Source organism: Chiroxiphia lanceolata, chromosome 1 (genome assembly GCF_009829145.1).
Source record: "Chiroxiphia lanceolata isolate bChiLan1 chromosome 1, bChiLan1.pri, whole genome shotgun sequence".
Classification (NCBI taxonomy): domain Eukaryota; kingdom Metazoa; phylum Chordata; class Aves; order Passeriformes; family Pipridae; genus Chiroxiphia; species Chiroxiphia lanceolata.
The window spans coordinates 6,085,866-6,105,572 of record NC_045637.1 but is presented as its reverse complement, the minus strand read 5'-3'; the positions used below and the strand labels follow the sequence as shown (position 1 = coordinate 6,105,572).

Here is a 19,707-nt window from a genome sequence, read left to right as displayed (position 1 = left end):
AGAAAGAACGAGTAATTTTGAGCACACAAAGTCTGCATGATGTCAAAGTGAGACAAGATTATAGAAAAGAAATGCACTGAAGAGACATAGCAAAATATTGCATAGACTTCAGGAAGTCTCTGAAAGTGAGAATAGTAGAAGGCTGGGTAAGATACCTCAGGGAAAAACACCACGAGGACACTCAGCCCTGTTTACTCCCCCTTGGATATCCACTTCAAACCTAGGGCCAGTAAGACCTTTAGTTTTGTATTTTAGGATATGAGCGTCTAGTGAACGGTTGATACTTCAACATGTGGAATGAAAAAACAGGGCTGCTTGTCATCATCTGACACCTACTGGAAAACAGTTGGTTCTGAATGAACCATTCACAAAAGAGGGTCAAACACTGAAGGTGGATCTGAACTTTCTCGTGAACCAACTGGTAGCATAAGAAGGCCTTTGGGAATAAAGGGACACTGCCCTTTTTGCTCTGTGTCAGTCTTCACAGATTTGATCCTCTGAGACTTACAGTATTATTACCAACGAGGAGGTACCACTTTTGCTCTGTCAAAGGTGAGCAGGTTGCACAGTGAATTGTTGGGTCACTGCCAGAGACACACTCCAGCAAGGCAAAGTTCCCCCTGTGGAACAACAGTCTCTGTAATAGCTCCAAAAGAAAACTTCATGTGCTCAGGAAAAACAAGTCCTGGTATGTTCCACCAACTGCTGACATTTCACTTCACAAACTGTCAAGCAAAGATCCTTTATAAGACGAGCTTCCTACCAGAGTAGAATTAAAGCCATGCTATGGATAGCTAGAATTATAAATTAAAGAAAGTCAGACTAGATATACACTGTGTTTTCTGCATTAGAAAAAGGTAATTAAGTTGGAGTAGCTGATCATTGCAGATCCCTTCCAACTGGAACCATTCTGTTTTATCCCTGATGACAATGAGGACTGAAGATGACAGCTCAAAAATAGGTGTAACGGGATGCAATCTATGATAGGATGATGGTTAGAGATCAGGAGAGTTTTTCTGAACTCAGTCTATGTAGGACTGCAGCACTTTCTAGCAGAGTGGCTTTTCCTACAAAAGTAACTGGAAAATTTAAATATATAAACGTGTAGGGGGAGAGGGACATGGAATGCTTCACAGGGACATGGAGTTGGAGCAGGCTGATGAAAAGCCAGTTTAGAAAGAAGAGCCCCGAAAGTAATTTCATTTGGATTTGATTTTGGCGACCATCTACTGAGCAGGAAAAACTATGTAAATGCAAATTAACATCAAACCCATACTTAGAGGAATTAAACCCTAGGCTTCAACAAGTGCTTGAATGGAACTTACTAAAAGATGCTAAAACTTACTTTGTAAAATTAATAATAAAGAGGAATTCAGTGTCCAGGGAAACCTTTAAGTTATCTATTAACTACATGGTTGTGTCAGACCTAGGAACTAATTCTGCTGTGTGGAAGCAGAAGAAAAGCAGAGCAGGAAAATCAGAGCAGTTGGAGAAGACAAATAAATTGCAAGAACAGAGACAGTGGTAGCCTAAAAATATGACAGAGGATGAAAAAAAAAAAAAAAAGAAGTAAATAATTTGAACAATTATTCCAGAAGGAAAAGGGTTCTCAGATTGACCACATCAAAACCCAAAAGGAAACCTAAGTATCCATGGTTATTAACCTCAAGCCTCTTACATTCAGACATTGCAGAAAGGTCTCACTGCTGTGAATGAAAAATGGGACCCAGAAAAAGGTAAACGACTTTCAGGAGTCAGAACAGACTCTGATACACAGGAGACCTAAGATGATGGGAAGGAGGGTTCCTTTTTCATGGAATATAGAGTGATAGTCCAGGCAGCCTGGTCCTAAACAGTCGAGTCCAGTCTGAAAGCAAGTAGGCACAATGATATACTGATCTCCTTCAGTGTTACCAGCAGGGCAGTAACACAATGTTTGTATGGGAGAGGCAGCTGAATTGCTTAAAAGTAGCACCGCTCCCTATTTCCTGCATCCCTCACTGTCCTTCAAACACTTCACTGGTGGAGCTTTCACTGCCAGTTCCTTCACAGGAGATCAAAAACTAGGCAGCCATGAGGTAAAATGGGAGCAATGGGGATGTGAAAAGCAAGCACAGGAAAGCAGGACACCACAGTTCTCCACCATTCTCATCACACCAGGAAAGTTAAATACAAAATGAGACCGGTGTTGTAAGTGTTATTACAATTCACAGAAAGGCACGGACCTCTTTTCCCAGAGGGGTGGATGATGCCCTAAAGACATTCCTAAGAGTCCTTGCTTAGCCATAAAATAGCCTCAACTTTGTGTTGAGTCCATTGTCCCATTCCACTCCATCTATCCACTTGTACCTTCACAGCTCTGCAGGAAACTCTTTGGCATAACTATATGTTTAGTCATTTCTTAACAACATTTCTGTACCTGGAGGGCTGTCTCTCTTGGTAAGTCTATTAAGAGACACTACCTCTACTTCACCTTACAGACCCTGCTTTACATAAATCCTTAGGCCCACAGAATGCAACAGTAATACTAATTCATCCCTCTCTCTTTATATAAAATATTTTTCAACCTTAGAGAGGAGTTTCTATAGCAGAACCATAATATAAATTAATAACCTCATTATAAAGGTCATTTTCAGAATCATAGAATCATTTAGGTTGGAAAAGACCTTTAAGATCATTGAGTCCCAGTGCTAACCCAGATCTGCCAAGTCCACCATTAAACCATGTCCCTAAGGTCTTCACAGACGAACACAGCTCATTCCTAGCTATGAAGTAGGACTGTCATTCTCTGTTCTGGCACTAGAAATTTCTGGGTTTTGTAAATGTTGCTTCATATTTGGTTTCTGGATGGGAAGCAAAACCATCCTCCATGGAATCAGGCCCCTGAAGTTGAGTTTGAACAAGCCCTTGACAGTGGTTTTAGCTCCGAGTACTTTTAATATGAACACTTCAATATAATCTCTTTCTGTTGTTACCTGGCTGAGCTTCAAGAGTGGGGCAGCCACTTAGCAAATGAGATATTTCTAAAGAGAAAGACAGAGGGAACAAGAAACCATTTATCAGAGACAGCTCTGCATTGCCTTGGCAATTAAAAAACTAATGACCCCAAAGCTGGAGCCAAAATACTTTATTGTCTTCTCCTATTATAAATCAGCCAAGCCGAATTCAGTCCAACTAATTATTATGCCAACAACCTACAGCAGAGAGTGCCTTATGAAATTACTGGTTATGGAAGGTAATCAGTCACTCTTTGGAGCCTCACACTGGAGCTCGGAAATGGACTTTGTAAAGCTTCCTTTCAACCATGTCAGATTTTGAACCCGTAGATCTAGTCTTGGCCAAAGTCTGGTGTCATCATGGAAGGGTTATGAAGTAGGAGGTTCAACAGGGAATGTGAGCTGCAAAATTATGTTAAGAATGCAGACAGTAACAAGCTGCCTCCGTTCAATCCTAAACATTTACTGGTCAGATTATGTGACCAATACATCTGTTCTTGAACAAGCAGCAGTCACAAGTGTAGAGACCATGCTGATGAGAACACAGCTGTGCTGGGCAGGGCACGTCTCCAGGATGAAGGACCACCGCCTCCCTAAGATCCTGCTTTATGGTGAACTTGCCACCGGCTGCCACAAGAGAGGAGCCCCAAAGAAAAGATACCAGGACTCCCTGAAACAACATCTCAGCCTTGGCCATATTGATCAACATAACTGGTCTACTCTGGCCTCCAATCGGGAGACCTGGAGACACACCATCTATAACACTGCTGATGCTTTTGAGAAAGCACACAGGATCACTCTTGAGGAGACAAGACAATGCAGAAAGAATTGTGCCTTGCAGAATATACCATCTAAGGAGTCGTTCTGTTGTGCCTTTTGCAACCGGACATGCCTGTCTCGTATTGGCCTTTTTAGCCACCAACGCACTTGTAACAAACGTGGGTAGAGCCCTTCCCAAACCTTCTTTTGCGAAGCCTGGCCATGATGATGTAACTATTGCTATTACTTGACCAATTTATTCTCAGCCACCTATTTAGCCATTCTGCAGTGCTCCTGTCATTTTCCATTCAGTGATACGTGCCAGCTGAAACTACCCTCCACAATCTTGCATCAGTGTAAGGTAAAGCATACACAGGTATTCTTCCCAAGAATGCCAAGGCAGTAGAAGGATTAAAAAGAGATCTTCAGACCCAAGGGCCACTTCTTAATGATGCTGCATGCCCTGGGCCCCCAGGGGAAAAAGGGTAATGCCCTTTTTGTATATTCTCTGTCTCCTCCCCCATCCTCTCTGGCCCGAGGAGGCCTTGTACATGCCTGCAAACATGTTGTCTCTCTGCATACAAGGGAAAGAGAGAGCTTGCTCACAACTTCTCCCTGCAACTTTCTCTGAAATGCAGAAGGAAGGGGGAAAAAGTTCTAACCCATTTGAGAAGGTATTTTACAGTCTTCCTAATTGAAATTGAGTTCTAGCTTTCCATCACAAATTCTCTCGAAATTGTACCTATCCCTACAATCAGCCAAAAAGATGTTTGAAAGGTTCACCCCCTTTTGAGAAAGCCCAGCTACTTCTGCGTCAACCTTTCTGATATGGAATTGCCCACAGAGTTTCTTTACCATGGATATCAGACACTGACCCTGTAGGAATGGCATTCAAATAAAAATGCTTATTCCAGCCTCACTTTACACTCCAGCCTTTCTTATAGAATGAATTTTTCCATTAAAATCTTTTGCAATCCCGTTCAACAGACATATGTCTATCTATCAAAATAAGAATCTTCATATCTTTCTAAAAATTTACCTCCTAATCCCACAAAATTTACCAAACCAGATTTTAGCATTTTCCCCCAGGGTCCTAACTTTTCAGTATTTTTTTCAAAATCACATTTATAGAAGCCAATTGTGGCAGCTTTGTCAAAATGTCTGCAAGAGGCAAAGGGGATATATATAGTGAAAAAGGAGACCTTTCCTTCTCACACCATCCCTTCAATCCATTCTTGTGAGATCTCTTTGCTATCAGAGAGCACTCTCTAGGGGAACACCCCTTGAGGAAATGGACTTCAGTGGGTTCAGAAAAGTGAAGATGAGTGGAAAACAAATATTGTAGTGACCTACACAGCAATGTAAATGTGCCAGTCAGGAGTTTAACAAGCTGCTGTAAAAGTCCCTCAATGACTATTCTGGTCACAATGTCCAGAGCTCCAATTTCAGGAAAAAAACCAACCATGTCTCACTCCTACCCTTGAGCTCAACATCAGTCGAGGGATGAGGGTGAGAGGCAGCAATTGCTGCTTCCTCCACCCCACGACCTCCAGGACTGACCCTACTGTCTCCTCTTACTCAGCTTGAATTTGTAGGCAATTCCCCATACACACTCTCGCCCTCCATTTGAGGTTTCAGAGTGACCCAGAGAGAGAAATAAGCTGCACATTAATTAAATTCACATCTGCTACAGCAAATATTGCTGCTGCTAGCACTGCAAAGAAATGATATAAAAGGACCCCAGGCCATTACAGAGACATTCACTTGATTTTCTTCCAGTGCTGCTGACTCAGAGCTGTCTCCCCTGCCCTCAATCTCTCTTTGTCTTTGGCTTGTCCCCTTGACCCCATCACTCCAGGGTTTCTGACTGGCTCATTTTCAGCCTAACTCTCTCCTCTCTGTTCAATGCCTGTCATATTCATGTCTGTCTCCCAAGTAGAGCAGGAACATAGCCTTCATCCCCCATCTCTGAATGTATGAGCCCTTCCTGCATTCAAACTTTGATGGCACAGTCTGTTTTGCATATTTAATGGCCTCAACGCCCTGTATCACTGCGTGAGATACATTAGTACAAACAAACAGGGCCATGACAAACTTAAACATTAACTGCAATTGTTTCTGGCTTTTAGTTGTTAGCATAAACTTGCTCTGGTGTGTTTAGAATGTCAATTGTAGCCTTTCAGGCAGGTTCAGGAAGAGCACTTTCCTGGGACCATTCCCTGAAGGCAGTGTGAGTTGAGGGAAAGGGAGGAGGAGTTGTGTGGATATAAGCAATTCCTTGCCATTTAAACTCTGGGCTGGGGATCAATGCCTACCCTGTTTTATTTAGCAATGGAGCAGCACCCTGGCAGTCTAATTTCTTCTGTTGCCATCGAAAACCACCTTGATGTATCCATTTGCTGGTGGATGGGTCTTATTTGTCTGTCATGACAAAGTGTCCTCTTTTCCTTCAGTGATTTCACTGAGCCCTCATTATGTTGTTTTTTGTCGTAACTGCTGTGTCTTCTTGAACACATGTCGTATCCCTCCAGACCTGTCCTCGTTTCACCCCTTTGATATGTCTGGGCTTTCATTTGATGACAAGCAATCACTCAGCGTTCATTTCTGTCTCCCAAACCTGGCAGTTCCCAAAAGCTGAACTGACCTCTGACCAGTTTTCCTGTCACATCTCCGTGTGACCATCCAGAAGCCGAATCTAACAAGAGGTACCCTTTTCATTCATGTCTGGCAAATTCATTTACAACAATGTATGGTAAGATCAGAGAAATCAAATACAACTTTCAGTAGGATTTTCCAACAAGATTGCATAAAAAATAAATAAAAAAAATCACCACTGTTTTCTCCAACCTTCTTTCATCATCGGTTGACATCTCCATATAAGATGTGTCTGCAGCTCAGACAGGAACTGGGTACAACAGTTGTTGATTAGGATCAAGGGCAGTTCTATGCATGAAATATACATTGGGACATGAATGGCCTTTTCCTGACTTAAAAATATCTGTTAATTGATTATCCTTTTTCTTCCTCTGTGCATTCAAAGTATCTAAGGCATATCTAAATTCTCTGATTTCTTCTTTTGCAGCACTAGCAACATGGACCATCCACCTCAAGCATTTGGCCACCTGTTCTCCATGAATGCAGCTACTGCAGTCTTTGCTTTTTTTCTGAGGTCTTCGTTCTCAGTTCATTAGGTTTGGAATAATCATTTAGGTAAGAAACATCTCTCCTGCCCAAACCTTAATATTTGTCATCCAAACTCTTTAATGAATTTTAATGTCTTCCTTTTGCCTGCATCACCTTTTTATCTTCTTCCACAAACTTTTGCTCCCACAGAATTGAGCCTGCCTTTCTTCACTGTTCTTTCCTGAATCATTCTAATCATATCTCACTCTGTTTTCCCACAGGGAACTTTCTGGCAGTGTATAACCATCTATCTTCCTCATCAAAAACACAAGACATTTCAGGAAAACACATTTGATAAACATTGTTATATTGTAAACTGAACCTGATTCAATTGAAAATCAAATCCAGACACGCAGCAGACTTGACGACTTTGTGTCAAAGGAAGCCCATGTTTTATTTTAAAATAAATACATGTTTATGTTTCTAAATAAACAGCCTAAAACTCACAGTATTTTGACCTTCAGAGAGGTGTCTCTTCTGCATTAGCAACAAACTTACATAGAAGTATTTTCTAGGCTCCTAAAAATGAAAACACAGGCTTTTATTCTTCCTAGATCGCTACTTATATCTCTCAAACTGCACACCCTAACTTTTGATGTTTTGTGCCTATTGGTTTTCATTACATGTTATACTGGCAATTCATATGACACTACAAGGATTGTTTGTGAAGATATGGAGTGATTGAGATAAAGCTACTCTCTTTATTATTTGCATTGAACTATTTAACGATGCTCAATGTATTAAGGGACAGAAAGGAAAACCACTTTCTGGTGCTGTTGTTTTGGAGAAGGAGGTATGGTAGGCATTATTCAGATTAATACACTCACATCATCTCAGAGGGCTCATGTATTTTTTTATTCTTCCTAATGTTGCTCTTGTTCTTCATGGAAATGAAAGTTTCTTCAATGATAAAATCACCAATAGGTTTACACTGTGCTGTTGCTTAATTATATTCAAACATTAATTAAAGAAGAGGTTAGTTATATTGGCACTGGTAACTGCTGAAGGTGTGTTAGTCTTAATATTGCAGTAATTTCAGTTTCCTGAGTACACCTCACACAAAGGGATTCTTCAATCCTAATACATATGCATAAGTCTCATTTTTAGAAAAGGTAAGGAATTATTCTATCAAAATTCAACTGCTCAATCTTTGCAAAGCCTCTGCTCTTCTGTTCACATTTGCTTCACCATAGAAATCTTACCTTTGAAGCAATATCCACAATAATAGCAGAAAAACATGCCTTCTTTACCTGTTTAAGCAGCAATCAGCATCATTACTACAATCATTCTTGGTATGTACTCTAAAAAATGCTATAGTGCCATGCAGCAACACTGCTTTAGGGAGCTCAGCTAAAATGAGCATGGATCTATGCATTAAGGTTAGTTTCATTCCTGGGAACTGTAAGAACTGCTCATACCAAAACTAAATGTTTAAATAACTCGTAGGACACTGGAGGATAGGGCATGAGTTACAGCACACAATGGCCTGCAACTGGAGGCATGTCTACACGGACCTCTGCAAAATTTCAACAGAGGAATCACCCTTTGAAAGCGCCAGCAAATTTGGATACCTGAGGCCCACGATACCACATGACCAGAGTGGTCTTCTCCTAGCCTTTAAGACATTCTAGCCACCTCTTAAAAATTCTCCAGGTTTTCTACCTATTTTCAGTCTTCATGGATGACAGTGGTGCAGTAACATCTCCAGCAGGGACAACCTGTCAGGCACACACCCACAGCCATTCTAATTTGGGTGTCATGAAGAGCTGCATCAAATGCTGTGCCTATTTTAGGGATGCACAGTCCCCTCCACCGCTCCACCCCTCCTAGATGCATCCGTTCGCCATGCCCAATTTCCTCCTGTGATCCAGACTTTTAATAGCTATACAGCACAAGCCAGTGATGTCTGTCTGCCACTGTGCTGCTTCTCTCCTCCGAATCACTGGTGCTCAATAAGTACATCGTCCTGACTTAAAGGTTGCTTATAAAACTTTAAATAAATAGATACATAAATATAAATCATCAAGTGTCCCTACTCTCCAGTGAGTGAACCCTCTCCTCAGACAATGACCCCTGGGCAAGCACAGCCAGCCAGCAATGCTGCAGACAGGCTGACAGTAATGCAGTTGGATGTTCCCTCTGAACAAAATGTGGCTGCTGGTGTGCATTCTGTTTTTGAGACAGTACCAAGGGGACAGCTCTGACAAACGCCTTGAAATTCAGTGTCCATGGCCCTGCCCTTGCCGTGCTGCAGCGTTGTAGCAGAGAGTGGTGACAGTTCAAATGGCTGGCTGGCAGATACATTCACAATACATGAACATTTTGTTAGAATCCTGCCAAGTGTGTCTCTGGTCTCAGTGGGAACCAACCAACTGCTTCAGTTACATTTGGATGGGACAGCTGTTTCATCAAAATATCCCATCTGTGAATGCTTTTGCAGGGTGCACTACATAGTAATAGCCTTTTTCACCCCTTTCAAAATGTAACTTTCATGTTAGAAAAGTCTAGCTTAGTCTGCATTTGTCCAGTCTTTGAGAATCTTGTGTCCACTCCACAAGAAACAAAAAATTCTCAATTTACCAAAATCCAACACAGAGATAATAAACTATGTTCACGAGTCTTAGGGCAGTTCCACCAGGCCCTGGCTCATGCCTTCATTCTGCCTCCAGGAGTATGTAGGGATTTCATTAATGGTAGGTCAAATTTCCTTGACATATCTAAAGGTACTAGTCCAGCTACCTCTAGGCACCCTAGCAGGACTTGCAGGCAGCCCCTGAATCACTCAGAAGTTGAATTATCTCACCTTGATTAGTATCACAGAAGGTCTCTCTCTGCAGAGAAACTCTTGCTTTCTTTCAGGGAGTTCCTGACACGACCTCAGACGTGTGTGGTGTCAAACCAGGGCACAAACAGGAAAGTCAGCAAGAGCTCCAATTATAAAGTGTATCTTCCTCACTCCCTCGGTAAAACAGTGTAGTCTGGGTGTATTTTAAATCATCAGTTCCCTACTCTCTTATGTAGAAACTCTACTTCCCATTTCACAGTTCTAGGTCCTCCGCTCCCGTTAAGACCTTGTTGACTCAGGGCAGCAATGAAAAAGATTTGAGTTTTAGCCCAACTTGGTCGTTCTAAAATCCTTGCCAACTGACCAGACTCATGCGAAGCCACAAAATCTGGTTTTTGACTCTGACATGCAGAGATAGGATTACAGATATTGAAACATCTGTTTCCCACTGTGCAAACGGTGTTCCTTGTCTGGCTTTGGAGCTGATACAAGCTGCTCTCTGGAAGCCAAGGGTACCACTGTTATAGTACTGTAGCAACTCTAGTTCCATGACATGGGTAGTGGAAGGTGTCCCTGCCCAAGATAAGGGGGTTGGAATCACAATCTTTGAAGTCCCTTCCAGTCCAAACTGTTATATGACACTATTTTTCTGAGGACCCTGTTCTCCCTCAAACTTACACTTTCTGGGCATAGCTTTCCAGACTAAAATAGCCATAGGAACAGACAGAATCAGGTAGTAAATTGCTGTTCATGTTAGGACTCAGGGGTCAGAAGTGAAGGTAAATGAAGAAAAAAGAAGATCGGGGTGAAATTGGACCTTACTTAAAACATTACAGTGTGAGCCCATTCCTACCCAATGCGAAACATTGAACTGAAAACACAGACAGGAAGAGGAGGGAGGCACAGAATCAGAGATCAGCCTTTGGCTGGAGACAAGTTCTGTTTGGCTCTGTACAGTATAATTTCAGAGAACCCATGAAGTGTCATCTCAGACAATCCATACAGTAATTCCTAGTATAAATCCAAGTCAGCAAAGCAGCAGTGATTTATGCACACAGCCATCAGATCCATACTATTTGCTCCAAGTGTAACACAAACAGCATTTTAGCTTTCTGTCCAGAAGATAGACAGTATAGGAGAAAGGAGCAAGCTGAACATTACCTTTCCCACTGGAAACCAATTCTCAGCCCTGTCCAATTTCAAAGAGTACTGGAAGAACAGAAGCAGCTCAAAATGGATCACAGAGTATTACAGATACAACCATAAAGGCAGTCTATTAGCAAATTGATCATGGCAAGAATGGACCATAAAGCAGTCTACACACACAAAAGGTTAAAATAAATTTGACTTCACTGACCAGACATTGTCTTATCCACCTCTAGTAGTAGTAGGTTATAAATTTGTCCATAACAAATTACTGTAAAATAAAATCATAGAATCATAGAATAATAGAATAGCTTGGGCTGGAAATGACCTTAAAGAGTATCCAGTTCCAACTCTCCTGCCAAGGGCAGGAACTCCTTCCACTAGACCAGGTTTCTCAGAGCCCCATCCAGCCTGGCCTTGAACATTTCCAGGGATGGGGCAGCCACAGCTTCTCTGGGCAACCTGTTTGAGTGCCTCACCACCCTTACAGTAATATCTACTCTAAACCTCATCTCTTTCAGTTATCCAAAATCTGCTACAGCCTGGAGGGCTAGTAGAAGATTTTTGTAGACACTTACCTATTATAGTTTATAAGTGCCCAGTTTTTCCTTATTTTCTGATTACCCTTGGTTGAAGGACTCAGCTGTTTGTGAACCAAGACCCAGCTTGGTGCAGAACAGCTGTGTAACCCTGGTTCTGTTTTTCTAAATAAGCTGTTGTTGGGAGGTGATGGTGAGTATGTCCATCCTCATGGTAAGAATACCCAAGAGTTAAAACCGTGCAAGACCAGAAAGGTGAAAACAAAGACAGAAAGGTAATAGCAGATCTGTATTAGTGAGCATTCAAGAGAGAAAATGTATTGAACACAAAAAAGTATTAGACCATAATTAAAAAAACAGGCACTCAGAAGATAGCAGCATCAGGGCTCAGGCTGTTCCAGGGAGCAGTGGAGATGAGCTCTTCCCTGTTTGATTGATGAGAACAACAGAAGCACTGTGGTGAGCATATAAATGCTTATCCTGTTGGCTCATTAAACTTAGGTAACAACTGTGTATATGAGCCAACAAAAAATTGCTGCGCACCCTTTAAGTTGCCTACAGCCTGCTTGGAGAGTCTCTGTGTGCATAATAAACTTGTCAGAATCAAATGTGCTGAAAAGAGAGAGTTGCAGTCCACCTAGAAAATCATCCACACAACCAAGTCTTTGCAATAGGTCAAGAATCCTTCTCCTGTCTGTGTCTTCTCCCACTTGTAATCACCCTTTTCTGTGCTCTGACCAAGAGGTCAGATAAACAAAATTCTGTCTCTGAAGCAAACCAATGGAGGAATGGTCAAGGCAGCAATGATTTCTGGATCACTGCTGCTGTATTTTCTCCTCGTATCAAAGCTCTCATACTGCTGCTCAGGTATAGTTTAAAAGGGGCAGATGTTCCTTTGGCCCAAAGGATCACTGAGCAGTAAATATTATTCCTCAGTTCTGACACAACTGGACACCCTCAAGCACCTTGTAGAAGAATTTAATATCTTCTGTTAGGATCAAATCTAGTAATTTGCTGTTGTACCTCTCAAAAATCTGAAGAAAAAGAAAAAAAAAACCACAAGCCAGGCAGTTTCAGAAAACCAATCATTGTGATGAAAATTGAAAGCATATATAGCAACATCCAGAAATTCCAAAGTCAGAAAAAAAAAATCTAAAAAGATAATATGACTAAATAAGAGGCATTGAGGTGTAAGATGGTTAAAACACTATTGTGACACTAGTTGCATTGAAACTTGGCTGTCAAAAATTATAAAATTGTGGTGGGGGAAAAAAGTTTTCCCTCTGGAGTTATAAAATGGTAACCCCCAAGGGGGTAGTGACCCTTCGGGTTGAACCAATGAGCGCTCCTGCAAAATATAAACATATCACAACCAGACTGGAAAAGAAGGAGGTAGTAGTCGTTGTTGAAGAAGAGAGTAGCCATGTTGTAAAGCCACGAGGAGAGGGGTTAGGAGCCCCATTGGGGACTAGGCCCCTCCAGCCCCGGCTGGGGGTCTGTAGGAATTTGGAACAGTGTTAGACTGGGCCAAGTATCTGTAGCTGAGAAGTTGGGAGTTTTTCTCCACCGTGAGTGGGCAGAAGGAGCAGCGGCAGAAACAGCACTGAACAGAGAGTCTGTGGCAGAAAGCCAAGAGATAAGAGAACAAGCAGCAAAGACAAGCATGCAGCAATGCAGAGAGAACTCCTACAAGGAGAGAGAGCCAGCAGTAGAGAGAGAGAACTAAACTCTACAAAGTTTGGGGTAAGAACTGAAACAAACTCCCCAAATCCCTCTGAGACCTCCTAGAGAGGAGGAGGACATGGACTCCTACTTGAGAGGAGTCGTGGAGTGCTACAGCACCGGAGAGAGAGGAGCTGAGAAGCTCAGGCATCCCGAAAGCTGGACCAGGACGGCCAGACAGAATGCAGAGGGGGTGACCTTGGCCCTCTTTGCTGCTGCTGCCAAGCAACAGCCTGAGACAGAGCACAGGAGCTCTGATAGAAGTCTTGGGTCAAAGGCCTTCAACTGAAAGCTGCCCAAGACATTCTGATTCAGGGGTGAATCCCCTGAGGAACGGACCTTCATGGGATGTCTTACACCCCATGATATGACGTGGTGAAGTGAGTTTTGTCCCTGCTACTCAGCCCATGGGAGAGAGGGGGGAGAGGAGACTCCCTTGTGTGTATTGGAGAGAGATCCAGCTACAACAATCCAGCTACAGCTGCTGCATGGAAGAAGAGAGACTGCTGCCCTAGAGAGGCTGCTCCCCTGAGAGTGGAAAGGATCTTTCCTTTTCCCTTCTGGACTTTTATTTGGAGAGAGAAGAGATTGATCCATTGTAAATATGATTTATCATAGGAGAGATAGTTAAGATTATGTATATGATGTATTGTAATATTTATTTGTACAGTGCTTGTAATATAATTCCCTTTCCCCCCATATTGAGTCTTGTGTGGTGTCTGGAAAACTCATCTCACACTGGGTTGAGATGCGGGAGGGGGGCTTGGACTCAAGAATTGGATTTTAGGGGTCTCAAACCACCACATTATACACATTAGAAATCCAAAATCCAATTACCAGGCTTCCCCCACCCCTTCCCACAATTTACCTCAACACTGAAGAGAAAACTTTCAGGCAAGAGGTTTCTACAGGGGAAGGGGGAAGTATTTACATTTATTTACACAAATAAATATACTGTACAAACTAAAAGTAACTATATATATATATATAATTACACTTCTATCAGTCCCTTTGAAGCTTCTCCTTTTAACTTTAGTCCAGGAAAAGCCTTTCAAGGCTGATAGGTAACCAGTCTCTCTCTTGTGGGAGTGTTCGGGGACCCAAACGCTCCCCCTCACCAAGCTCCAGCTGTTTGTGGAAGTCCTTCCTTCCTCACGAAGTCCAAGAAGGTAGCTCTGAGTCCTTTCTGCTTGGTCCTGTGTCATTTCTGCTGTGTGGTCTCTCTCTCTCGGTCTCATACCTCGGTTCTGTAGGCTGCTGTTCTGTAGTTTATCAATGTACGCGTCCTCCAAGTCAGTTTTCGGCTGCCCCCGGTCAAACCTCGGCAGGGCAACTTCCGAGCCTCTCTCTCTCTCTGGCCTGTCTCCAATTTTACCTGGGATTCTTTGCCCTAGCACCGAGCTGCTTCATTATCAGCCCATCCACTTGGCTCTGCTTCAATGCTGAGCCTCTCCTCTGCTTTACAGTGGAAGGAAAGAAAAGGCCCCCCTCCACAGCTTAACTGCAAAAGGGGGGGTGGAAAGGCTTGGCTGCAAGGCCTGCCTTCTCTCTCTCCCGTTTACCAGTTGTTTGTGAGTTGCATCCCTCACAAACATACATTCACTCCAGTGCTGTCTCTAACTCTGGCCTAGGCAGAGTTGAGAAGCTGCAGGACTCCCCCTCCCCCTCAAAGTGGGGAGAAGGAGCCCAGCCACCCCCTGGCCTTCTACACCTACACGCAGCAGACACCAACAGAAAATTGCCAACAGCTTCTGGTGGCTGTGTATATATGATTTTTTAGCACAAGTGAACAAGACGAGTGGTGAATGCTCTCCAGGAAACACTGCCCTGGCACCCAATTACCTCTGAGCCCCCCGACTCTTGGGGCGGTCAATCTTAACCTATGACAAAAACCCACCACCCATATTTCTTTTTATTTTTGTACTGAAATAAAACTTGTTTAAGCCTTATACAAAGCAAATAATCTTTTAGAATCAAGATCTATTGATTTCCACCTGGCTTTGAATTTATCTCCTTTCTCTAATTAACAGGCTGTGTCACTGGAAGGAAAGAACATTAATGGCACAAGACAACAGTGTCATCTCCTACTAAAGAGTAAATCTTGAAGGAAAAAAATCAAAGCAGTTGTTTAAAATAAATCACCAGCCTTGGTAGAGTTGGCTGTCTGCATGGCAGGTATTTATTACCTCTCACAGTCCTTATAGAGGGACAATATCTGGCAACAACTGGATAAAATAAATTAAGAAAGGTACTTCCAGCGAAAAAAAACAATAACGTTCAGAATTTTCTTTCCGGTTAATGTAGAAACAGCCTCTTGAGCAGAGGGAGCACAGCACATATATGTGTTTAAATCACAGCCCTCAGCCCTGAATTCTACCCTCAGTCAATTCAAGTGTCCATTTAACAATATGTATTGCTATTTTGTTTTTATTTCATGTCATATTTCATTTTATTCAGGAAACACACTGCATAATTTAAAAGGGTCAGTCATCTTGAAATCCTCCTTTTCCAGATATAGAGTGCCCAGCTTTGTCTGGGCATCATAGAGGCACTTCAATATAATTCCACAGTCACCACAGCCACTGCAAACCATATGGCAGGGAAGCTTTTCTGCCATGAGGCTCAAAAACATGGAGCCAAGCAGCACCCCGGGATACTTCCCAGCTCTTGCTCTTCCCAGAGGAGGCACTGTGTTCCCATGTTTATCCTGCTGTGATAAAGTCCCACATCTGAAGTAGTGACTGTCAGCAGTTCCTCTGCAATAATGCACATGAAAAAGCAGGTGAACAAAAGACATACAATGGCAGAAGGAAAATGAAAATGCAGAAATTTCAGTTGTAATACTGCATGCCAGGTTCATGAAGCTCAGATGTTTTCCAGTTTAGGCAGAAGTGTCTCCTGTTGCAGGTACCATCTCCCACGTCTTCAGTGGGCACAAAACCTGACAGACAGTCCAAAGTCAACCACCACCCAAACATTCACACCTACTTTTAAAGTTTAGTGTCCTTGGATTATCAAAGACTTCATTTTTAACCTTTACGTCAGTAAACACAGAGATCCTGCAATCTGTTCTGCTAAAAATATATTTTCCATTGACACAGACTTAGTTTTTTGATGGGAATTGAATTCAATATTAACAAATACAACAGTGTAGCTACTCTCAGGCTAAATCTAAGAGAGGATTGTAAAGTTTAGCAAAGGTCACAGATCTCCTGCTGTAGGCATTTGTGGTTTCCAAGATAAGACCATAGGGAACAATGAAGTCATCTATTCTTAGCTACTCCATGACCTTAGACCCTTTCACTCGGTGCAGCAGGGAAAACCCTTTTCCTTTAGCGTGTTCCTACCTTTGAATTCTTTAAACTGTCATTGAACTAGGTCAAATATTTTCTAAGTGATATTGTACTGACCCTATTTAAGGTTGCATCTGGGACAGCTGAGTCTGGTTTTTCATATAAAGAGCTTTCTAAAATAAATGTTCATGATCCCTTCTTCTCAGTTTGTGTGACAGTTTTCAGGAACAATAAAGATCAGCACCTTAAGGAAATGGTATAAAAATTCAGCTTTATTGTCACAAGATCTTGCCCTGTCTTTGACCAAAATGCCATCTGCTATCTTAGAGAAGAATGAGGCTTCTGATTTTTCAAATCTCAGTGCCAAGCATCTCTCACAACACTCAGAACAATTCCTGATGCCTGTGGTGACTCTTTCATTGCACGCTGTACAGAGTCTGGAAGACTGAAACAAAGGATTACAGTCTCAGAAATCAGATTTCATGCAAGAGGAAAATGTACTTTCGGGGTCCTTTTGTTTTATTTTTGCTTTCCTAAGAACTTTTCAGATAAGCTTTACACACACACACACACACACACACACACATATAACATACAGGTGTGTTTAAGACAGTTGCATCTCACAGTGTGCTGGTTAACCATGGATACACAGGACTGTTATTTGCTGAATAAAGAAACCTGTGTCACAAATCTGCTGTTGAAATCTTTTTTCTGTGGTTGAAGGTAGTTAAGCCAGTGGCTTCAGCAAGAGGGCTCGAGTGACAAGCCAGAGGTCATGACAGAAACCCACGACACAGAAATGAGTCAGACTCCTGTTTTTCCACACAGCACTAGACTGTCTTTCCCGTGAAACTCTCCAGAAGGTAGAAAAACAGCAGTGGACATGAGAACAGAGAAGGTTTAATTTGCTCATGAACCTGGCATGCAGTATTACAACTGAAATTTCTGCATTTTCATTTTCCTTCTGCCTTTGTGTGTCTTTTGTTCACCTGCTTTTTCATGTGCATTATTGCAGAGGAACTGCTGACAGTCACTACTTCAGATGTGGGACTTTATCACAGCAGGATAAACTAAAGCACAAAGGCAAAGCCCATACAGTATCAACCCCCTTCCTTTTCACATCCCAGAAGCAGATGGCAATAAGAAATGAATTTTCTCATATTATTAAAGCTCATGCTTTTTCACCTGCAAGAAGGATTTTTGCTTTGGTTCAAGGAGGGAACTGACTTTGCAATCACAATAGAAAATATTAATAGGCTCTACAGCAAGGTGACTAATATGTTCTGTAAGTTTGTGAAAGGCAGGGATTGAAAGGCAGGGGTTTTTTTTCTTTTTTTTTTTTCTTTTTTTTTTTTTTGAATTAAGGTTGTCAAGAGTTGGCTTTGCTTTGTGTATAGCCTTGTGCTAAGATACTTGTAGATTACAGTATGAATTCTTGCAACGCAAACGTATAATGATACAATTCCATGATGGATCTGCTCTTTATCCCACACACAGACTGGGAACTCCCATGATATTGGGATATGTTAGGCTGGTGCATGACAGATTTATGAATTTCAGGCTATCACAGGATTATCGCCTGTGGCAAGGCACTGAACATGATACAATCAGCAGCAGGTTTCTCAAGATCTTTGAGATACAGCAGAAAAAGAACCCCTGCCAGAATAATGCAATGAAAGAATTGTGTAAGAAGATTTCTCCCTGCGAAAATCCTTCTTTAGAGCAAAAGATATATAACATGCAAACTACTAGTCTGAGGATGAGGTTAAACCCACTGCTTCACTAAGGATACATCCTACAGCTGAATGATTTCAAATAGTCCCAAAAAATATAAAAAATCCATTTTTAGTTCTGATGAATATAGAAACAAATGATGCTTTTTACTATCTTCAGATAAAATGTAATGAATCAGAATGGGGCTTTGAGCAGCCTGGTCTAGTAGAAGGTTTCCCTGCCCACGACAGGAGGTTTGGAATTAGATGATCTTTGAGGTTCCTTCCAACTCAAACCATTTGATGATTCTATGAATAGACATGGAAAACCATGTCCTGCAATCATAAAAGCAAATTGCTCCCTGACAACCTACTTTTGTCCACAGTCAGATCTTGGGCTGTACAGGAAAGTTACTGCAAGGTGAAACCCAGCACAGGCAGTCAGTACATCACTCCCAACCTCCTCCATTGATACTCATCCGGCTCCAAGTGATCTTTTGAGGCTTCTCCAAGTTCAGTCCCAAACAGACATATGTTGACTAACACAAAAACACTGTTTTGAAGAAACTCTATGGGCAAAAGACATTCCAGACAACTTCCTGAGACAGATAAGCTCTAAAAAAGCTATTTAGTCAGCATTTTCCTTAGTCTTTGAGCTTTGCATAATAATATTGCTAAGGGGAATGTTGTGGGTGTACTAATGACTTCTTCCCTACAAACTATTTAACAGTGATCAAGATTTTGGGGCTCTATGTTCTAGAACTGAATCACAGTCCAAACCCTTCTTCCTCACAAATATAAGACAATAAAACTTTTTCCTCACTCAAAAATGAGAATTGGTTTGAATTATGAATGACTGACTATAGACTACTAAGTCTCCCAAGTTATATACAAGTCTTCAACTCTGTACATTCAAGATATTCTTTCTTTTCTTCCTATCAATTTTTCCCTAGAGAACTCTGAAGGACACTCCACATGATACATTGGAATTTGATCACACAAAATAAATGGCCAAGTGCAATCTCCATCTTTCTAGCTGATTTTTTTCCATTAACATATTCATTAATAAATGGCTTTCTTTTACTGTACATCATATTGGTTATATATTAGATATTCATAGCTGTAATGGGAATGTGAAAATCATCTTCCATTATTGAGACATTTAATATAAAAGGATGTCTGGAACAGATTAGATAGCCATGTCAAACTAGTATGAAGGTGTAGCTATTAAAAAAAACGCTATTGTTTAAGTTGCCTTTTTTTTTTAATTTTTATTTTTCTAATATTCTGTACTGGTGCCTTTATAACAAGGACAAATTTCATGTAGAAGACTGTCTACCTCGTCACATACTTGTTCACACAGCCATATGTAGAACCAAGCTCTAAGCTTTTGACTTGCTTTTCTGCCATGATAAATTGGTGGTAATTATTGCTATTTAAATGCAGGTTGAGCTCACCACAGGCACAACATGTGTGTTGGTCATTACTACAAAACAGCTGGTCCTGAAGGCACGTGGCTCTGTATGCCGATAGTCCCTTTGAGAGCTATTCCTCTGCATCACTAACAGTCAG

The 19,707-nt window shown here is 41.7% G+C and overlaps 1 long non-coding RNA gene across 1 annotated transcript; it reads left to right on the top strand.

The window, feature by feature from the left end:
- The first annotated feature begins 609 nt into the window (after window positions 1-609).
- Window positions 610-7,311, top strand: LOC116780710. Its single transcript, XR_004354584.1, has 3 exons — window positions 610-688; window positions 6,838-6,965; window positions 7,160-7,311. It is a non-coding gene; the product is annotated as an uncharacterized LOC116780710 (long non-coding RNA).
- Window positions 7,312-19,707: the final 12,396 nt, after the last annotated feature.